The sequence below is a fragment of the Cupressus sempervirens genome, chromosome 7 (genome assembly GCF_028749045.1).
Source record: "Cupressus sempervirens isolate cs-2001-9-10 chromosome 7, ASM2874904v1, whole genome shotgun sequence".
Taxonomy (NCBI): domain Eukaryota; kingdom Viridiplantae; phylum Streptophyta; class Pinopsida; order Cupressales; family Cupressaceae; genus Cupressus; species Cupressus sempervirens.
The window spans coordinates 52,811,696-52,832,843 of NC_143124.1; the positions used below are offsets into that span (position 1 = coordinate 52,811,696).

The following is a 21,148-nucleotide window of genomic DNA, read 5'->3' on the forward strand; positions in this document are numbered from 1 at the left end:
TATACTCTCATGATGACAATATTACTATAAATTCTACATTTTATATTAAGCTAGACATTTATGTAATGGAGATTTCAAAACTTTTAAGGGCTCTTTAATGTACACAAACTAAACATTGGCTCAATTAAATTATCCAAATTAAAGGTGATACAATATACAATGAAACTATCATGAAATGAAACTTTCTTCTTACATTATTTTTTTCTCTTTAGTTCCTTAATGAGCACCATAAGATATGATTTTGATTCTTTAGAATCTTCTTGTTCCTTTCAAAGTAATTACTTGGGTTGAAGCAATGGTGCAACTAAAAAGTATAGGTCATTGTTTATCTATCCCAAGTGATTGAAGCCACATGCGATGGTTTGCAACACAAATAAATCTAGATAATATTTGAAAAAATGATGATAACTTTCCAAAGACAAAATAAATGAAGGAGTTTGGGGTCTCTTTGAAACCTTTGTTCCATAATAAAACAACAAATTAATATTCTGTATTCTATTCATGTTTATAGTGTCTATATGCAAAAATAAAGTATGGAATGGTCATAGAATACTATCATTCTAGTACTATCAACTTGCACTAAATTCCCACTAATACTCAACATTTTTTCTATTTATTGGTTCTTCTAGATACTCACCATAATTATATTTGTAGTTTTTATACTTCACCCTTTGCTACTCTTTTTATTTTTACATGAATCCCTTCTATTTTTAATTAGTATCTAACAATTTGACTCTTTTGATACCCAATTAGTATCTAACAATTTGACTCTTTTGATACCCATGCTTTGAATAAGTCCTCTCCTCCATCCTAATATGATCACTTTACTTCATACCAATATTCCATTCCAACACCAAAAAGGCTTAGTGCTTAAATATTGTGGGGCCTACATTATAAATATGTACTTTTAAAATATTATTTGGTTTGGATCCTAATAAGCCTCTAAAAGCAAGAGGTCGGTGGTGTTTAGCAACTAGTCATACCACTTTATCAAAAAAAATGGTTTAGATCCTAATAAACCTCTAAGAAGGAGGTTGATGTTGTTTGGTATTCTTTTTCATGAATTTATCAACCATTATTTCCCCTCATGTCAATTAATGAGAGTATAGAGTCATATAACCACTTCTAAAATACTCTAGGGGCAATACCGTCCTTAGAGTTGAGCCAAAAGAATATTTCTAGTGGAAATACCCCTATAGGGGATATTAGGGAAAGCTCCCCTAACATAGGGTTGAGGGAAATTTCCCAATAGAAAATAAAAATGCCCATTATTTGATAAAAGTGTCAACTATTATTTTCACATGTGGGATGACCTTTGTAAGTCACCAGAAAAGGCTAAAATACCTTATAAATAAGTTTATTTGTAATTTTAAATCATTATCTTTTAATTTTCTCTTTATTTGATAAGAAGGAAAGTGAATAACTATTTTCCCCATGGATTTAGCTTGTAGTGGGAAAACCACATTGCATTTATGTGTTATTGTAAATATTTTTTGCTACTTTAAATTTACATTTTATTTTAATATTTTTTGTTGTTCTAATCTAGCTAAACCCACCCATTATCATGATGTAATTTCAAGACATTATATTTAATATCCTTAAGATGACATTTTTCATAATATGTGATAATATACTCTCTTTCTACTTTGGTATTCACTTAGATTGTGTATTGGTACCTCATATGTGTTATCTTTCTACTACCTTCCCCCTAAGTTTCATATAGTTAGGGTGTTGATATATTTATATGCAAATCTTATTTTTTAAAATTGAATATTTTATTATACTTTACTTGTCTAAAACAAACATGTCTAATCTCCTTGTCTAATAAAATCATATTATTCCAATATATGTCATTCTCTCCTTGATTAATAATAGTTAAGGTACAACATCACCACATTAAACTAATACTTCGTACATTTCTTGTATATGTTGAGTTAGTCCACTAGTTCTTTATAGTGCTTACCAAACTTCTTTAAAACACTTGTATCTAATGTGGTGTCCAATACCCCAACCATGTAGTCAAACTCCTTAAATAATCATTATAATAAATATAATTATTGATAAATTAGATTATTTTATTAAATTTACATCAAAATTGTATTATCAATATTACATGTTCATACGATATAATCAATTGTTGATTGCAACATTTCAATGAATTTAAAAGCATTTTAGTCTTCTATGGCTTCAACAAATAGAAGCGACTTGACAAGAATAAATAACTCTACTATTCATAGAGCTTGTATTTTTCAATCCTTCAACCTTTTCCTCATAGCGATTCCTAGCCCATATAAAAAATGGATTCTTTTTCCTTCACAATAACATACACTTCCTTCTTCCATTTCTTTGAGTCTAGACCACTTTTGCATTAGGTCCAACAACATCCTCGATCCAACTATACTATCTACTACTTAGCTAGCGTAGAGTAAGAATATGACATTCCTAGAAAGAACAATAGATAATCAATTATATTAAGAAAATGAATGAGGATGAATGTGCCCACCAAAATAGGCATCTATATCAGTTTTTGCAAATAATTACCTAGTAGGGAACTTCTTATTAATGGACAAACTGAAGCAATCTTGTTAGCTAGAGACAAGTGCGCTACTATTGCACATGATAGCTATGTTAAAGAAGGAAAACAAATTGTCATAATATAGAATATCTACTATTGTAGAACCTCCTCTTTGTGCTAGATGAGAAGACATTGAGAACCTATTTGCATGAAAGAATTCAAATGTCAATCCTAACAAACTATCAAATGATGTTTAGAATAGCTAAATAACTCTCTTAATTGAATTACATACGTACAATCAATAAATCAGTAATTGCATTCTTATGTATATACGATCAATTCAATTTTGTATGGATAAGTAATATATCACTAACCATGTTCTTGTTTAGACATGATCAACAAAACTATTCTCATGTGCTTTCATGTCAAAAATAAGAACTATTTGATTGCAATATTAATGATTGAGATTTGAAAGAGATGCTAAAATTTAAACAAAAAAAATTAATAGAAAATTACATACCTACAATATCATTATAAAAAAATTCAGTATATTGAAAACCATTTTGCCTAACAAATATAATTCTAAATAAAACTCACTTCTATTTTGTCTTCTTATACAAAACTAAAAATTGTTACTTTTAACTATTTTCTTATCCAAAAATTCATCCGCGTACCAATTGGAGACAAATTAAGGTGCGATCCTAGTTTTATATAAACAAAACGAATCTGGTGCGTGCTTGTTCTTAATGCGTCATCTCTCTCAATACATGTTGAATATAGAAAATTTCAAATGAAATATAAAACACGGCCTCCCTCAATGGTGTGGAAAAATAAAACACGGCCTCGTTCAATGGTGAAACATATGAAGTGCGTAATTGAATTGCTCTTTTTTACAGGTGAAGATTAAAAAACTAAATAAGGTATATTTTTTGGTAAGGTAAGCTTCTTTGAAATAAACGAAGGACAAATTAATTGTATGACTTTGTGATTTGAGCAGAACATTTAAATCAATATGATAGGAACATAAGGAATCTGCCATATTTAAATATGTTATTTATAAATACATCATCATTAAATCATTTATTTGAAAGTAGATATTTAAAATTAAATATACAGTAAAAAGTTTTTATAATAGTTGGCACCAGAAGGGACCTAAACGAAGTTTCGGTGCTACGTGTCTTGCTTTTTGCTTTTCAACTGAATGGGACATTTTCATCCATGTAGTGGGGCGTCTAGTTGGAAAATAATCCCCTGCTCCCCGTCCCCCTCTCGCCTCTAGGATGTTCTAATAGATGGGCGTTTATCTAATTTCTAAGCGTTTTCCTTACTCTCAAAAAGTAATGGTTAAAGGAACGTATTGAATTCGCCCATGGAATAATCTGTTAAGTCACTCTATTTCTTTCCGCATACTGCAATCAAATCGCCCTGCTTTTCTTTCTTTCAATTTTTTACCAGCAGTCTGTTAACGATGGAATCAATGGCGTTTTCTTCATCATCTCAACAGAAAAACCTGGAGTCTAATGCTTTCTCCTGAATTGAACCTTGTGGCAAAAGTGTTGGAAAATTTAATACGGTGGTTGTCTTGCCCCTGGAGCCAAACGCCCACCTACCACATGAGGACCAACAGAATAGATAGAAAAATATGAATATAGTAGGTGAGATTTTCAAATTTGGAAATGAGAGGGAAAAATATTTTAGGTCAGAAGACAAAAGGAATGTTTCTACATTCATTCATTAAGAGAGTTTGTAGATCAAGCAGATCAGAGAGAAGTTGCAGAGCTGAGCAGAGAAGGAAGAAAGAAAGAAGTTTGTGCCTGCAGTTGCACGTGTTTCCCCTCCTCACTCAGTAAGTTTGTTGTTGTTTGAATTTGTCTTGTTGAAGCAGTGATTGCTTCAGGCATTCATGTATGCAGCCATTAGAGCAGCAAGTTATTAAAGTTGTTTGAAATATTATCAATTTAGGGTTATTTTAGGATTTTCTGTTGAAGCCGAATGCTCCCAGATTTTGTATTAGTTTAATGAAAGATTGAATAGAAAGCAAGCAAGCATACAAATTTGGTTGAAAGCTTAAAGCTTTGGCTCTCTGGTTTTAATGATGAATGCATTCATGTTGGAATTTTCTAAGTTATAAACTTTAGTTGGCGCCGAGCCCACTCGGCATCCATTGTCTTCTTTGTGTGCCGAGCTAACTCGGCACCTACTGTATCCTCCTTCAAGTGCCGAGCTTTGTCCTTTGTGTGACAAGCTCACTCGGCACCTGTTGCCTGTCACTCAGCACCATCAAGTGCCAAGCAAGTGCCAAGTATAACTGGCACGGCGCCTTCATGTGCTGAGTAATATTGGCACTCGGCACCTTATGTGCTGAGCACTTTTTAAGTGCCGAGCAGATTTTTTAAGTTTAAAGTTGTGAGTATTGAGTTTAAATTTAAATTTATATTTCTCACAAAAAGAAGGAGGGTTTCTGAATCTTCGAGATTGTTCGATGTTTTCATCAACCACAGAGGCCCTGATGTCAAACAAACTTTGGCCACTCAGCTTTACAACTCTCTTCACCAGTCGGGAATCCGGGCGTTTCTTGATTTGCAAGAGAAGGAACTTGGAAATTCATTTCCATCTATTATACAGATAGCGATCCTCTCTGCTAAGGTACACATTGTCATTTTTAACAAAGGATATGCAGAGTCGCCTGGCTGCCTGGCTGAGCTGGTTCTCATGTTGGAAAGTAAGGCCAAAATCATTCCTATGTTTTATCAAGTGAGTCCTAGCGACCTCTGCCACATTGAGAAGGGAGTGTACGCTGCTGCATTCAAGAGATATGCAGAAAAGGGTAGGTACCTCGAGAAGCTTACCCAGTGGAAGGAAGCCCTGCAGTCTCTCTCATTTATAGCCGGGGAAGAATTTGACAGGTAATCTTTCTCTAAAATTATTAGATTTCTACAATCCATTTGGTTTGAGTTTTATTTATGATTCAACATTATCAGACTTCCATAATTTATTTCATGTGAATTTTTTATTTCTGAATTCAATTGTATATTTTTTTAACATCAACATTATCATATTCCCACAATCTATTTGATGTGAGTTTTTTGTTTTTGAATTCAATTGTATGTATTTTTTTAACATCTGATTTTGATAGTCCTTCAAATCTGGTTAACAATTTTCTCATGGGGATCTACGTTTTATTTTATATAGCTCCAGTGACTATGAAAATATTGTAGCAGCAGTGCAAGAAGAAGTAAAAACGAAGACATGTTTACATGTTGCTGAATATCCAGTGGGGCTAAAGACTGTGACTAATTATAAGGTTGTGGTAGCTGGAATTTTCAGCATAGGCAGATCCTGCAAGACAACTCTTGCCAAAGAATTATTTAACCGAAAGATGTCTAATTATTTTAAAACAAGTTTTCTATTTGATGTGTGAGAAGCATCTCTCAGAGGAGACTTACATTCTTTACAAATTAGGCTTCTCAAAGATCTATTTGACTTTCGTCATCTGAGTTTTACAAGCACAGAAGAAGGAAGATGCTATCTCAAAGATAGCCTACAAAGGAGCCCTCGGCATTTAAGCTTCCTGATTGTTGTAGACGATATTGATCATGTGCAGCAGTTAAATGATCTACTGGTCATGGATATCTTAAATAAATCTACCATAAATAAAGCTCTGGTGATTGTCACGACCCGAGATGTCAGGGTGGTTGTAACCACGGGGATCACTGTTGGTTATCATTTAAGGAGAATGGATAAAACCCATGGGAGGAAACTCTTTAGTTGGCATGCCTTTGGCCAATCCCATCCACCTGCTGGGTACAGGACACTGGTTGATGAATTCGTAGAGGTATGTGGAGGGCTATCTCTATCTCTTCAAGTTCTCAGCCGACATGTTCATGGTAGAGCTTACAGTTACTGGAAGCCACCATTGATTAAAGCTAGAATGATGCTGCCTCGAGATGTAAAGCAAAGATTGAGAATAAGCTTTGACGCATTAGATGATGAACAAAAACAGGTTTTCATGGATATTGCCGATTTTTTTGTGGGCAAATTGAAGAGTACAGCGGAAAAAGTATGGGAGGCATACGATGGAATGCTCAACATGCACTGGAGACACTCAAAGATAAATGTCTTGTCGAAGAAATCAGCGAAATTCGGGGAGATATAATTCTTTTGAGAATGAATGACCACCTGAGAGACTTGGGAAGAGAGATGGCACTTGAGCTCAGCTCTTCTCATCGTCTATGGCGTCCTCAAGATCTAAATTTTTTGGTATGTTAGTAAACCTCTCAGATTTCTTCGTATTACTCGCATGTCACAAATCTTTAACTCATGCCTGACTAAAGTAATGGAGGTTTTAGATGCATCTATGGCTGCAGGCTTCAACGAGATTCAAAAATGTCCTCACCAAAACCAATATTAGGTGTTTCCACACCATTTATGACAAGGCCATGGATTCTCAAGTTACATTCTTTTTAACCCAATCACATAATTGTGATGAGATGTTAGCTTCCTTGCTATGGCTCAAGCTTGAGGGCAATTCCAAAGAACACTCAAGTATTCCTTCGTGGATTCCTCTTCAAAATTTGCATTATTTAGAAATCCGCTCTGGCCAGCTCAAAACATTGTGGGGGAATAACAAAGAGGTATTTTCATATTCTAACTTCGAAGTCCAATTCCCTCAAAACTTTATTGCGGGTCCTTACGTTATGGTTGCCTGGGATTTTTTCTTTTCATTCATTGAAATCTTTATATAAATTTTATTCTTATCTAGAATTTCAGGCACCATCCTGCTTGAAAGAGCTGCAGATTCTTGAAAACTCTTTCAGAGAGTTTCACGATTTAACAGAAATATAAGATGATCCAGAAAATGGATTTTTAGAAAGCCTTGAAAATCTAGTCATCAGTGGTGAGCATTTTGTATCTAGGATATCAATTAGTGGAGCTTACTATCCCAGCCTTGAGTCGATTACACTTGAGTACATGGGAAGTCTTATGGCAGTGAATTTGAGAGGTGTAAAGAGCTTAAATTCACTTACCATGACCTATTGTAATAAACTCACAAGATTGATAAATAGTTTCCATCTTACAAATTTTGTGCTTTTTGTTGAAATATTAAAGGCATATAGTCATTTGCTCTTGGATCCAAATGCCCACTTACCATCTTTGACGACCTACACAATAGATAGAAAATTGAATGCAGTAGGTCAGTTTTCAAATTTAGAAATGAGGGGGAAAAATATTTGGAAGAGAGACAAAAGGAATGACTCACTCTTTCATTTACGCAAGTTCAACATATCAAAGAGAGAAGAAGAGCAGAAGAGTTGCATAGTAGAGCTGTGGAAGAAGTTGATCAGTAGAGCAAGTCAGGTTCATAAGATAGAAGCAATTGTTGTCGTGTCTACAGTTGTAAGTGTTTTCCTTGTTGGTTATTTTGTAAGTTTGTCATTGTTTGATTCAACCTGTGAAACAGTGATTGCTCCAGGTGTTATTGTATGGCCATTAGAGTTGCAAGTTTGAAGTTTAAAGGTTGAAGTTTCATTAGCTTGAAATTTTAGAGTTATTTTAGGATTTTCTAGTTGTAGCCAAATGCTCTTAGATTTTGTAATAGTTTAAATCAAAGTTGAATAGAAAGCAAGCAGGCATAGATGAATCCATTGCTCTTCCTAATTCATTACATTTGTGAAGTTTATTGTTGAATATTTTAAGCTTTGGCTCTCTAGTTTTAATGGTGGTAACATTTGTGTTATAATCTTGTTTACTCGGCTTGGTCTTTGTTTGAGTTGAAACTTTGCACTTTAAGCTGAGCTCACTCAGCATCTTCTTCTATCGAGCTCCACCCTACAGTGGTGATCGAGCTCACTTGGCATCCACACTGCCGAGCTCACTTGACATCCATTGGTGCTGAGTTGCCCTTCACGTGCCGAGTTCACTCGGCTCATACATGTGCTGAGCTCACTCGACACCCTCCTGCAACTCAGCTCCTTAACATGTTGAGCAAAACTGACACTCAACAATAGTTAGTGCCGAGTGAAAAAATTTTAAGTTGTGATTTTATGTTTCACATGGTATCAAAGCTCTGAGGCCCCACATCCATAGTGAGTTAGGGCATTTTTTCTAAGATATTTGACATGGTAGGAGATGTAGGAAAAATATGGCAGCAACCACTATCCTTTAATAGACAAAATTATGATACATGGGCAAAGAAAATGAAAACTATAATGGTTGTAAATGATTTATGAAATTTTTTGATTAATGGGTTCAATGATGTGACAAAACCAACTCAGTATGCTACCCTCACAAATCCACAAAAGACTCAGTTGAAAGAGTCAAGGAGAAAAGATACTAAGGCATTAAGTTTGATTGAGGCAACAATGATAGAGATAGTTTTTCCAAATATTGCAATAGAAAATTATGCAAAGGAAGCATGGGATATCTTTTAGATGAACTTCAAGGGAACTTATAAAGTCAAAGTAGTGAAGCTATAGATGATCAGAAAAGAGATTGAGAACCTTCAGATGAGGGACCATGAACCTATTGCAGAGTTCAGCTCACGAATCTCCACTTTGATAAACCAGCTCAAATCAAATAGAGAAGAATATGATGAGTAGAGAATAGTAGAGAAAATATTGAGGAGTTTACCTCAGAAATATGACAATCTTGTCATGGCCATAAAGGAAGCAAAGGACCTCACCATATTGACCATGGATGAGTTAATGGGAACTCTTCAAACCCATGAACACCGGATAAATAGGTTAGCTACTACTTCTCAAGAGCAATCTTTCAAGGCTCAAGAGAATTCAAGAGGTAGGGGGAGAGGTAGAAATGGCTCTGGTAGAGGCTCAAGAAGTAGAGATTGTGGAAGGAATGGTCAAAGGAATGCTGGTGCAGAAAGCTCAAGAAGAGCAAGCAACCAAGAGGGAGCAAGCACCTCTCAAAAAAACTCTAGAGGAGGTAAGAAGAATTACAACTCTAATAAGAATAATATTGAATGCTACTACTGTCATAAGTATAGACATTATGCAAGTGAATGCTAGGAGAAACAGAGTGATTAGTCAAAGCAAAATGCTAATGTGGCAGATGTGAACATGAGAAATGCAATCAATCCCATTGTCTTCATCATGTGTAACATTAGTGAAGAAGGAAGCCTCGAGGTATGGTACTTGGACAACGGATGTAGCAACCACATGAGTGGTAATGAAAGTTTATTCTCTTTCATTGATAAGACTTTTAAGTTTAAAATTAAAATGGGAAATAATGGAACCATTCCCATAGAGGGCAAAGGATCTATTATGGTCCACACCAAGCAAGGTGAGAAGAGGGAAATACAAAATGTAGATATTGCCCCTGGTATGAAGCACAATTTGATAAGTGTTGGACAACTCATTCAAAATGGATACAAGGTGCTGATGAAAATGACAAGTGTGTCATTCATGAGAAGGATGGGAGTAATAGATTACTTACAGCAGTCCAAATGACAAAGAACCAGATGTTTCCATTGAGAATAGAGACATGTTTCTCTTCTCAAGTCACTGTTGCATCTCCCAAGCATGCCTGTACAATAGTACACCAGCAATCAGCTCTTAGGAGTGTGATTGAGGACCCCTCCAAGCTTTGGCATCTCAGTTATGGACATCTTGGCTTTGCTGGTTTAAATTTGTTGTCCAAGAAGAGAATGGTAGAAGGTTTGTCAAATATTGTAAATTCATATGACAAGTGTGAGGCTTGCATATTGGGTAATATATATAGGCTTCCCTTTAATTCTGAAAATTCTAGAAGGGCTAGAGCACCATTAAAATTGGTGCATTCAGATTTAGTAGGCCCTATGCAAACTTCTTCTATTGGGAGGAGTACTTATTTTATGACATTCATAGATGATTTCAGTCATAGGACATGTGTGTATATCTTGAAGAATAAATTTGAAGCATTTGATAAATTTGTTGAATTTAAAGCCCTGGCTCAAAAGGAATGTGTACACTATATTAAAGTCCTTAGATCAAATAGAGGAGGGTAATATACCTCCAATATATTTGTAAATTTTTGCAGAAAAAATGACATCAAGAAAGAACTTACAACCGATTATACCCTATAGCAAAATGGAGTGGTTGAGAGAAAGGATAGGACCATTGTTGAAATGGAAAGGAGCATGATGAAAGTAAAAGGGCTCTCAACTGAATATTGGGGAGAAGCTGTAGCAATAGCAGTATACTTGATCAACAAGTGTCCTACAAAATTAGTTTGTGATAAGATACCTCTTGCATCTTGGTTAAGGGGCAAATGGATAGTTGAGCACTTGAGAGTGTTTGGATGTGTAGCATATGTATATGTGCATAAGGAACAAAGGCAAAAGCTGGATGACAAAGGTGTGAAGTGCATCTTCATAGGGTACAACTCAGAATCAAAGGCTTGTAGGCTATATGATCCAATTGACAAGAAGATCATCATTTCAAGAGATGTGGAGTTTCTTGAAAATCAATCACAGGATGGCTTGGTAGATGAATCCTCAAGCACTTCAAGTAAAGTGCCTACCATTGAAGAAGAAGAAGATGCCATTGGTGATCATTAAGAAGATGGAGTAGCAAATGTAGATTGTAGACAAAGGCAAAAAGGCAAGCAACCCTTAATATGCCGAGCAATAGCTCCAAGCACTTCAAGATAGCCCCGAGCTAGTATGCAAACCAATAGCAGCAACAATACTAAAAATTTAGATCCCACTCTCGCCTCACTATTTCCTAGAAAGACCAAGAGTCTAAGGGAGATATACTAAGATGAAAGATATGAAGAAGATTATGATAAGAGTGTAAATTTTGCACTATTTTCTCATAGTGACCCAATATATTTTGAGGAAGCTGTGAAAGAGGAGAAATGGTGTAATGCCATGGATGAGGAAATAGATGCCATTGAAAGGAATGAGATATGGGAGTTAACTACATTGCCTCCCAAGAAATAAGTAATTGGAGTGAAAAGGGTTTATAAGACCAAGTGCAATGCTTAAGGAAAAATAGATAGGCATAAGGCATGTTTGGTGGTCAAGGGGTACAAGTAGCAGTATGATAGAGATTATGATGAGACATATGCCCCAGTTGCAAGAATGGAAATCATGTGTGGTATCATGGCAATTGTAGCCCAACACAAATGGAAGGTATATCAAATGGATGTGATGTCCACCTTCCTAAATAGTGTATTGAAGGAAGAAGTGTATGTGGAGCAACCACCTAGTTATGAAATTTCAGGAAAAGAGAACAAGATATATAGACTAAAAAGAGCTCTATATGGGCTCAATCATGCTCCATGGGCATGGTACATTAGGATTGACTCATATTTGATGAGAAATGGCTTTAGAAAAAGTGATGGTGAGCCCACACTATACATCAAGGAAACAAATAGTAATGTGTTGATTGTTTTCTTCTATGTTGATAATCTAATTTTTACTAAAAATGATAATTTCCTAATTGGTGAGTTCAAAGAGGCCATGAAAAATGAGTTTGAAATGATAGACCTAGGTCTCTTGAAGTATTTTTTAGGCATAGAAGTAAAACAAATGCATGATGGCATTTTCATCTCTCAACAAAAGTATGCAAGGTAGTTCTTGGAGAGATTCAAAATGTAGAACAGTAAGGCAGCCCCAACACCAATAGCCGTAGGCCTGAAGTTGAGCAACGAAGATTGCAGCAAAAGTTTCAATCCAACACTTTACAAGAGTGTAATATCCCCGACAGGATATTTGCCTCTTAAACACCAAAATACTTAAAAACTTCAATGGTTAGGCATTTTGTCAAACAGTTCACTCGCAGACTTTGATAACACTATGATGACCCTCACAAAGAGTTATTAAAATATCAATAAAAATACTAACAGCCTTGCCTATACGTGGTCTCTCTTTAACTTTTGCAAGAATATGTGATACAACTCCCAACATACAGACCACTAAAGTATGCATACATGAACGACTGTAATACTGATCATAAACAACAATATGGCACATTAGATTGGCTTGACATGAAGCCACCAATTTAAGCACAATTGAGTCTTCACAAATTCTTAGGGAAATTATCAGCGAAGTGATCGGTGAAGGCTTTCAGACCTGCTCACGATATTTCCACATCGCATTCCTGTCTTTCTCTGCGCCACGAGTCTTGGATTTGTAAATGCTCTCCATCTAGACTCTCACATTACCCTTGACTTTCATGTACATATCATGGTACATATGCTTGTCAATTTTCTTTGACTCCCTGTACTTGCGAAGTAATCGACGCAGAACTCGCATACGCCTCATCCACAAAATCTTTGTGGGCAATCTTGCCTCTCGTGTACCCTTCTGTTTACCATAACCAGAATGACGCCCTTTCTCTCTGCTTCCAAAGCTCGAGCTCGAGCACGAGAGTAAATTTTCATAGTCCTCCCGATAACAAAGCCATCCTTGACAAGTTTGCGGATATTCTGCCCTCACATTTTTAATCTGCAGAATGGCGCTCGCCTAATATCCGGGTCATGTCAAATCGCGCAGTCGTCTCCCTTCCTGATCGGGATCTTCATTAAATTGCTACCGAAAAATAGAGGGTTTCCGGACTGCCAATCTTCTTAATAATTCGATGGGTGTAATGAACTAGCCATCGGACAAAACAAATGATGCAATTTCCCAAATGCGTGAGGAGAAAGGATATGAAACCTTGGCGCCCGTTAATCACTACTGAGCCCGCCCAAATGTTATAGTTCCCCGCTGTGATCCAGGTGAAAACGCGTTGCCGAATATGGGAGTGGAAGTAGAGTGCGTTGTGTGCAGAGCGCTTGACTGGAAATGTGCTGTCTATGCTATCCTTCGGCAGTCCAAGATGAATGTGGGTGGTCTAGAGTGATTCTACTCCAGCTCGAGTTCCACCTTTAACCTCTGCCCGGAATAATACAACCACCCGCCGAACTTCCAACTTGTGGTACCATGCTGGTCTCAATGTTATAATGAGGGAGGCCGCCTTGCCGGATGTCAAAGCTCTTACATGCTTTGCAACTGAATTGGATTATTAATCACCTTCGAATCTTCCTCCATGTATACGGAAATGCTGGCTGGGAGGATTGTCTAGGAAACTTGCCTTCTTCCCTATTCTGTCCAAAACTGCCACTGATCCTGTGAACCTTGTAAATAGATTATATCTTCGAATCTCAATACTCAAAGTGATCCTCAAAACTCAATCTTTCCAAATTTGGTCCTAAGCCACAAATAGTCGCCCTGATGAAATGACTGAATGTCACCTCCAATCTGCAATAATTCAAATGATATTTCACACCCTCAAAATTGCGTACCAATTGAGAGTTTTCGTTCTCAATGGCCAACTGTGACAATTGTAGAAACCCTAGGTTTCACAATGCACCCATGATTGAATCACAATCTGAAAACAAGAGAGATAACACAACTGCTTGATTCGAATGGAGCCCCGGGGTGCCTATTTATTCTTTTCTCTCCATCCTCTCCAGAGACTTCTAGAACTTTTTTGATCTTATCTCTTAAGTGACTTTATTAAATACTCCAAGTCACTTTATTAAATATAAAGTTATTTATTTATTTAATTAAAATAATTAATTAGTCGTCCTTGGACAACCAGTATTAATTAAATTAATTAAATCGAACTGTCACCAAAAATTGGGGACATGACAGTCCGCCCTTCCTGAAATTGCTTGTCCCCAAGCAATGGCTGAACCATGACCCAATCAGTCTGCCTGGATCCCAAATGTAAATCTGTGTATCATCCCAATCCGCATCATACTCCCGTGGAGAAATCATCAATACCAGTAACTGAGAAACTGTACTCATCATCCAAGCAACTGACACTTCTGATGAAATCATCTGAAAACCAACTGTAGATGCCGGTAGAAGAAAACATTCTGCGGAACTCAGGCCAACTGAAACATCAACTCTATCAAAACTCAAGCCCCTGTCAAAAAGACACCTGCACCCAACTGCATTGTAGATATGACAACAGCCATAGGTACCTGAATCACTGCCATCAAATCCGATCTCTGAAAAATTGCTCTGGGTGTGTCGATGCTGCAGGCTGAGTAACTTGCTACTACCAACTTTATTTTCAAAAGATGGTGCCAAGCTATCCCCAATTGGATGGTAAGAAACTGGAGCCAATCTACATCTGCGTGAAATAAAATCTTCTATCTCTGTGTCAAAAGAAAAATGATGAGCGTACCCTACCATATAATGCCGGTAAGAACCTCCAAACTCTGTTGCTGGCTCATCATCACTGAACTGGGAATCAATAGATGGCTCCATTTTCTGACTCCAAGTGACTGTAGGCTGGCTAGGATCCCGTGCATTCTGCTCAACAAACCCCTCCTCAAGATCCCTGTGAGGTAGCATAGTAGAAAGGACCCTTATAATCTTCTCAACCAATCTGCAAATAACACTAGTATCTTGGATGAGAACACCTTCTGTCACTTTATGCGAGTCTGAATGAACACATGCATTATTCAGCAAATACTTCATGAACGGTTCAGTGCAGTAAAAATTATATGAGGAAACATTAACATACTCCCCATTACACCACAACTGGTCCTCCTGTAAGGGTGGCATACTCAATTGTACCATACTATCAACTATCTGAGAAGAATCAACCTGGAGACTTGACTCTACCGGTATCCCAAACTCATTAAGACCAACTTCTTCCAAACCCTGAACATGTGTGTCAGTCTCAACAATATGCTCCTTAGTAGCAACTGCGAAAGTGTACTTACCATCATCCACCTCAATAGTCAAATGAACTGGGTCTGGAGCTGGTTTTGACCGCAAATGCTCCAACTCCACGGTCACCTCCTTCAACTGAAACTGCGACTTCTGTAGATCCTGCCGTGTGTCCTCTAAAGCCTTAGTAGTCGCTATGAGCTCCTGGGAAAGCTCACTCACCTCCTCTTCACGATCCAAGAGTGCCTCATATGCTGTACTCCCCCACTCAACCAAGTGATCACGGTCGGCTAGCAATCGTAAATAATCCTACTTCAAAATCCGAATAGCTTCATGCAAGGCATGAATCTCTGCCAAAGAAAAGTAACCACCACTGGACTCATCTGTCATAGAAGAACCCCAACCAGTAACAGCCAACAACTGGCGAGCAGTATCAAAATGCTCACAAGCGATAGCAATGTCTCGCTCACTAACTTTCAACTGGCTAGTCACACGATGGCTCTGGCTGAACTGTCTCCTACAAGCTTCTTCTGGAGTTCTTAAAGGAGTATCCTCAATATTAACATCCATATCTCACGAATCATCTCCAAGGTCCATATCAATATCCAAATTGTCAAAAATTGTAGTACTGCTGTCAAGCTCTTCTGTACCTAAAGAATCTATCAAGGAAGTTGAATCTTCAAAACTGTTCACTTCATTCTCCCGGATGTCATCAAGGTCAAAACGATCCTGGGACTCATCTGTACATGCTTCCAAATATGAAAAATCTTCAACACCCTTCAGCAAGAATGGTCATCTACATATATAAACCAGACCCAATACCGGTGTATAAAAACTAATACCAACATCGGATGTTCTGCTGGCACAAGGAAAGACAACACCGTATACTCTGCTGATCAAATCCATGATAGCATCCAAATAATCACGGCTACCATAAAGTTCTTTCCAGTCAACTAAATCCCAAATGCCCCTGAAACATTCTCGAGTCCATATCCGTAAACAAGGAACAGCTGGTAACTCAAGCAAACTCCTTACCTGAGTAATGCGACCAATACCAACTAACTCCACATAACTGTCTGCCATTGTCCTTGTATCCTGGATGTGAAAGCAAGATGAACTCGTAGCATTATCAGCAACCTCACATGATCCCTCTTCCGTCAAAAACTGAGTGCAAGATGAACTTAAGCTCAGCTCCATGTCGTGCTCATTCCCATGTCTCTCCCAGTCCTGTAATGCCAAAGTTGCTCGAGTGTCCTCAAGCTCGCAAGAAAGCTTGACAACTTCCTCCTCCTTCCTCCTCAAGGCATCTGAATAGTCTTTGGCAAGGCTTAGAAGATGGTCACGATCTGATAGAAGATGTAAATAACTCAACTTCGTCGTTCCCATTCCTTCACCAATTGCATGTAAGTCACAACAAGGAGAATTTGCCTGAACTCCCTTATGTCTTCCTTGTAACTGAATCATCTGGATGTGCTCTTCTAACATCTCCCGCATCCTGTCATGATGAGATAAAGAAGCCACAATACTATCTTTGCTTACCTTCAGCTGGCTGGACAAATCATGTGAAGTACTGCCATTCTCATCCTCATGTGACGAAGCATCTAACTGAGCCTGGTACTCTCTGTCAGCAAAATCATAAATGCTCGATGTCTGCTCATTTCCACTAGGTATCTCATCATCATGCACAATGACATCTTCATCGTCATCTGAACTCACTTCACTAAAATCATTGCTTGTCGAAACCAAACTACCCTGAGTACATGAGACATCACCTTTGGGAAACTCATATTCAACTGTCTCAACTTGAGTGTCAAGTTGACAGTTACTATCCATCAGCGTAATATCCTTCACCACTTCTTCCTGTGACCGAACTGAAGCCTCTGACTGGTTGTACACTTGTTTCTCAAACTCCTCATTAAGGTTCCTAGTAGCATCTCTCATTGTATCAGTCAACGCTTTGTGAGAAGATTTGTCAAAACGAAATCTAGTTGATTTATTCACCTTAGCTGGGACGGACAGCCTGTCAAGCATACGGTGGTGTTTAACCAACAGTTCAGACATGTTATGTTTGATTTTTCTGAGCTCATCCTGAATACCTGAATAGTCCTCCTTTCCACAATTCCGACTTTGAATACTCTGTCTATTACTTGTCCGAGATTGTGTCCTTGGAGACTTTGTGCTGTACCTGTCCATCTTGTTTGAAGTAAAGCACTGATCACTCATGTAAGTCGGTTCTCACCCCACAGGATGGCAAGAAAACCGCTCTGATACCACTGTAATATCCCCGACAGGATATTTGCCTCTTAAACACCAAAATACTTAAAAACTTCAATGGTTAGGCATTTTGTCAAACAGTTCACTGGCAGACTTTGATAACACTATGATGACCCTCACAAAGAGTTATTAAAATATCAATAAAAATACTAACAGCCTTGCCTATACGTGGTCTCTCTTTAACTTTTGCAAGAATATGTGATACAACTCCCAACATACAGACCACTACAGTATGCATACATGAACGACTGTAATACTGATCATAAACAACAATATGGCACATTAGATTGGCTTGACATGAAGCCACCAATTTAAGCACAATTGAGTCTTCACAAATTCTTAGGGAAATTATCAGCGAAGTGATCGGTGAAGGCTTTCAGACCTGCTCACGATATTTCCACATCGCATTCCTGTCTTTCTCTGCGCCACGAGTCTTGGATTTGTAAATGCTCTCCATCTAGACTCTCACATTACCCTTGACTTTCATGTACATATCATGGTACATATGCTTGTCAATTTTCTTTGACTCCCTGTACTTGCGAAGTAATCGACGCAGAACTCGCATACGCCTCATCCACAAAATCTTTGTGGGCAATCTTGCCTCTCGTGTACCCTTCTGTTTACCATAACCAGAATGACGCCCTTTCTCTCTGCTTCCAAAGCTCGAGCTCGAGCACGAGAGTAAATTTTCATAGTCCTCCCGATAACAAAGCCATCCTTGACAAGTTTGCGGATATTCTGCCCTCACATTTTTAATCTGCAGAATGGGGCTCGCCTAATATCCGGGTCATGTCAAATCGTGCAGTCGTCTCCCTTCCTGATCGGGATCTTCATTAAATTGCTACCGAAAAACAGAGGGTTTTCGGACTGCCAATCTTCTTAATAATTCGATGGGTGTAATGAACTAGCCGTCGGACAAAACAAATGATGCAATTTCCCAAATGCGTGAGGAGAAAGGATATGAAACCTTGGCGCCCGTTAATCACTACTGAGCCCGCCCAAATGTTATAGTTCCCCGCTGTGATCCAGGTGAAAACGCGTTGCCGAATATGGGAGTGGAAGTAGAGTGCGTTGTGTGCAGAGCGCTTGACTGGAAATGTGCTGTCTATGCTATCCTTCGGCAGTCCAAGATGAATGTGGGTGGTCTAGAGTGATTCTACTCCAGCTCGAGTTCCACCTTTAACCTCTGCCCGGAATAATACAACCACCCGCCGAACTTCCAACTTGCGGTACCATGCTGGTCTCAATGTTATAATGAGGGAGGCCGCCTTGCCGGATGTCAAAGCTCTTACATGCTTTGCAACTGAATTGGATTATTAATCACCTTCGAATCTTCCTCCATGTATACGAAAATGCTGGCTGGGAGGATTGTCTAGGAAACTTGCCTTCTTCCCTATTCTGTCCAAAACTGCCACTGATCCTGTGAACCTTGTAAATAGATTATATCTTCGAATCTCAATACTCAAAGTGATCCTCAAAACTCAATCTTTCCAAATTTGGCCCTAAGCCACAAATAGTCGCCCTAATGAAATGACTGAATGTCACCTCCAATCTGCAATAATTCAGATGATATTTCACACCCTCAAAATTGCGTACCAATTGAGAGTTTTCGTTCTCAATGGCCAACTGTGACAATTGTAGAAACCCTAGGTTTCACAATGCACCCATGATTGAATCACAATCTGAAAACAAGAGAGATAACACAACTGCTTGATTCGAATGGAGCCCCGGGGTGCCTATTTATTCTTTTCTCTCCATCCTCTCCAGAGACTTCTAGAACTTTTTTGATCTTATCTCTTAAGTGACTTTATTAAATACTCCAAGTCACTTTATTAAATATAAAGTTATTTATTTATTTAATTAAAATAATTAATTAGTCGTCCTTGGACAACCAGTATTAATTAAATTAATTAAATCGAACTGTCACCAAAAATTGGGGACATGACAAAGAGCATGGTTGGAAGTTTGATGTATTTGACTACAACTCAGCTAGACATAATGATGCAGGGGCATCCAGAGATTCCAATTATTTCCTAGCTCCAGGATTCTATATGCCTTTAATTTGAGTATTTTAATAATATAATGGTTGGGTTGAGTCTTGGTTTTAAATGGTTAATTTTAATAATTTAGGGTTGTGTCTTAGTGGAGTAGAATTATGTGTTTTTATTAAATGAATGTTATGTATCATTGTGAAGTTGACATTGTCAACTCCAAGATCTATTTCCTGGTTTGTTTAATGAGATTAAAGCTTACTCTAATTGGTGATGACAACCGTTAGAGAAGCTGAGATATTGTAGTTTTCAATTATGGGAAGTTATTGGGATTTAAGATCTTTATATTTACAATTCATGAACCCGAGAGGGAGGCAATAGAATGGTAGTAGTTGAGAGATGATTGGAAAAGAGAACAACAATGTAATTGAAGGAAGAGAATGAATGCAAGAGTTAAATTTTCTATTAAAAGAACTTTGGTTCTTCAATTCCTTATTGACACTTCTCTATTTGTAAATTATTGATTGTCTCTTTGTATTGTTTATTGAATTGGTTTTGATCTCTTTGAGGAAGAACATGACAGTTGTTTCTATTGGGTTTATTGAAGAAGTTTAATGTTATTTGTAATTGGCTTTGTGATGTTTGAATGGATTGGCGGAATGGTTGGATGTCGATGGAGGAATGTTAATGTTTTAATGTTCTATTTTTTTCAAAAAATTCTCCTATGATTCATGTTGATGGCAGATCAATCCACTCATAGATTTGGGATAGATCTATTTTTATTTTGGTTGAGTGCAATAATTGTGAACGGCTTTCATGACTGTTAATTAATATTATTTTGTTTTGGAGATTGTTAAGATCATTGGAATCGGGTTCAACTATTTTGAACCGATATGAAGAATATTCTATTTTGATGGATATAAAGTGCTAAGTTTTAATTAGGTTGTGGAACTATGCTTTACGAAATGTAAATGGTTTGATTGTTATACACCATTTTAAAGTTGAAAATGTATTGGTGTGGTAGAACCATGAGCACTGTATTTATCACAAGGAAGGGTTCAAGGATTAACAACAATGTTATGATTTCTATTCAGCATTTGCAATGTGAAAAAGGTGGTGAAAGCCGATAGTAGAGAAAGGATGCGTCCACTTCAAGATTGCAATGCAGGAAGTAATAAGGGCTCTCAAAGATCCTTATGAGTGAATTCGACATTTGAAATAATTGGAGGAAGGTGGCAGATGATTTGAGTATTAGGTATCAAGTTTCTTTTGAATTGAATAATGATTAAATCTTGATTGTGTTCGAATTCATTACATTTCTAAACAGCCAAAGGTGTTAAAACTGAAATAATTCCAAGAAAATGTTCTATGCATTGTTTGAATTAATTACGATAAACTTAATAAGATTGGTCATTAAATTTGTTCATACTACGAAGGAACCTTAAGATAGGGAACAATCATCAAATGTTGGTGACTTTGTATTGTGGGTATTATCATTATAGAGATATTGCAAAAGTATGAATTTCTTTGAATGAATAGAATTGTTTGCACAATGAATCATGTTTGGTTACTTGAGATCTGATAGAAGATATCAAATTATATTATTGATTTGGGTTCATTAACCATCTATGCTATGCGCTCTGCATTAGGTGGTATCAAAACAGGAAGCTCTTGAGTGTGTGACAATGGAATCACACT

General features: G+C 37.3%; 1 pseudogene; it reads left to right on the forward strand.

Annotated features, from left to right (window-relative positions):
* Positions 1-3,983: 3,983 nt before the first annotated feature.
* LOC149545442 (disease resistance protein Roq1-like) overlaps positions 3,984-21,148 on the forward strand; it is a 30,550-nt pseudogene continuing 13,385 nt past the window's right edge.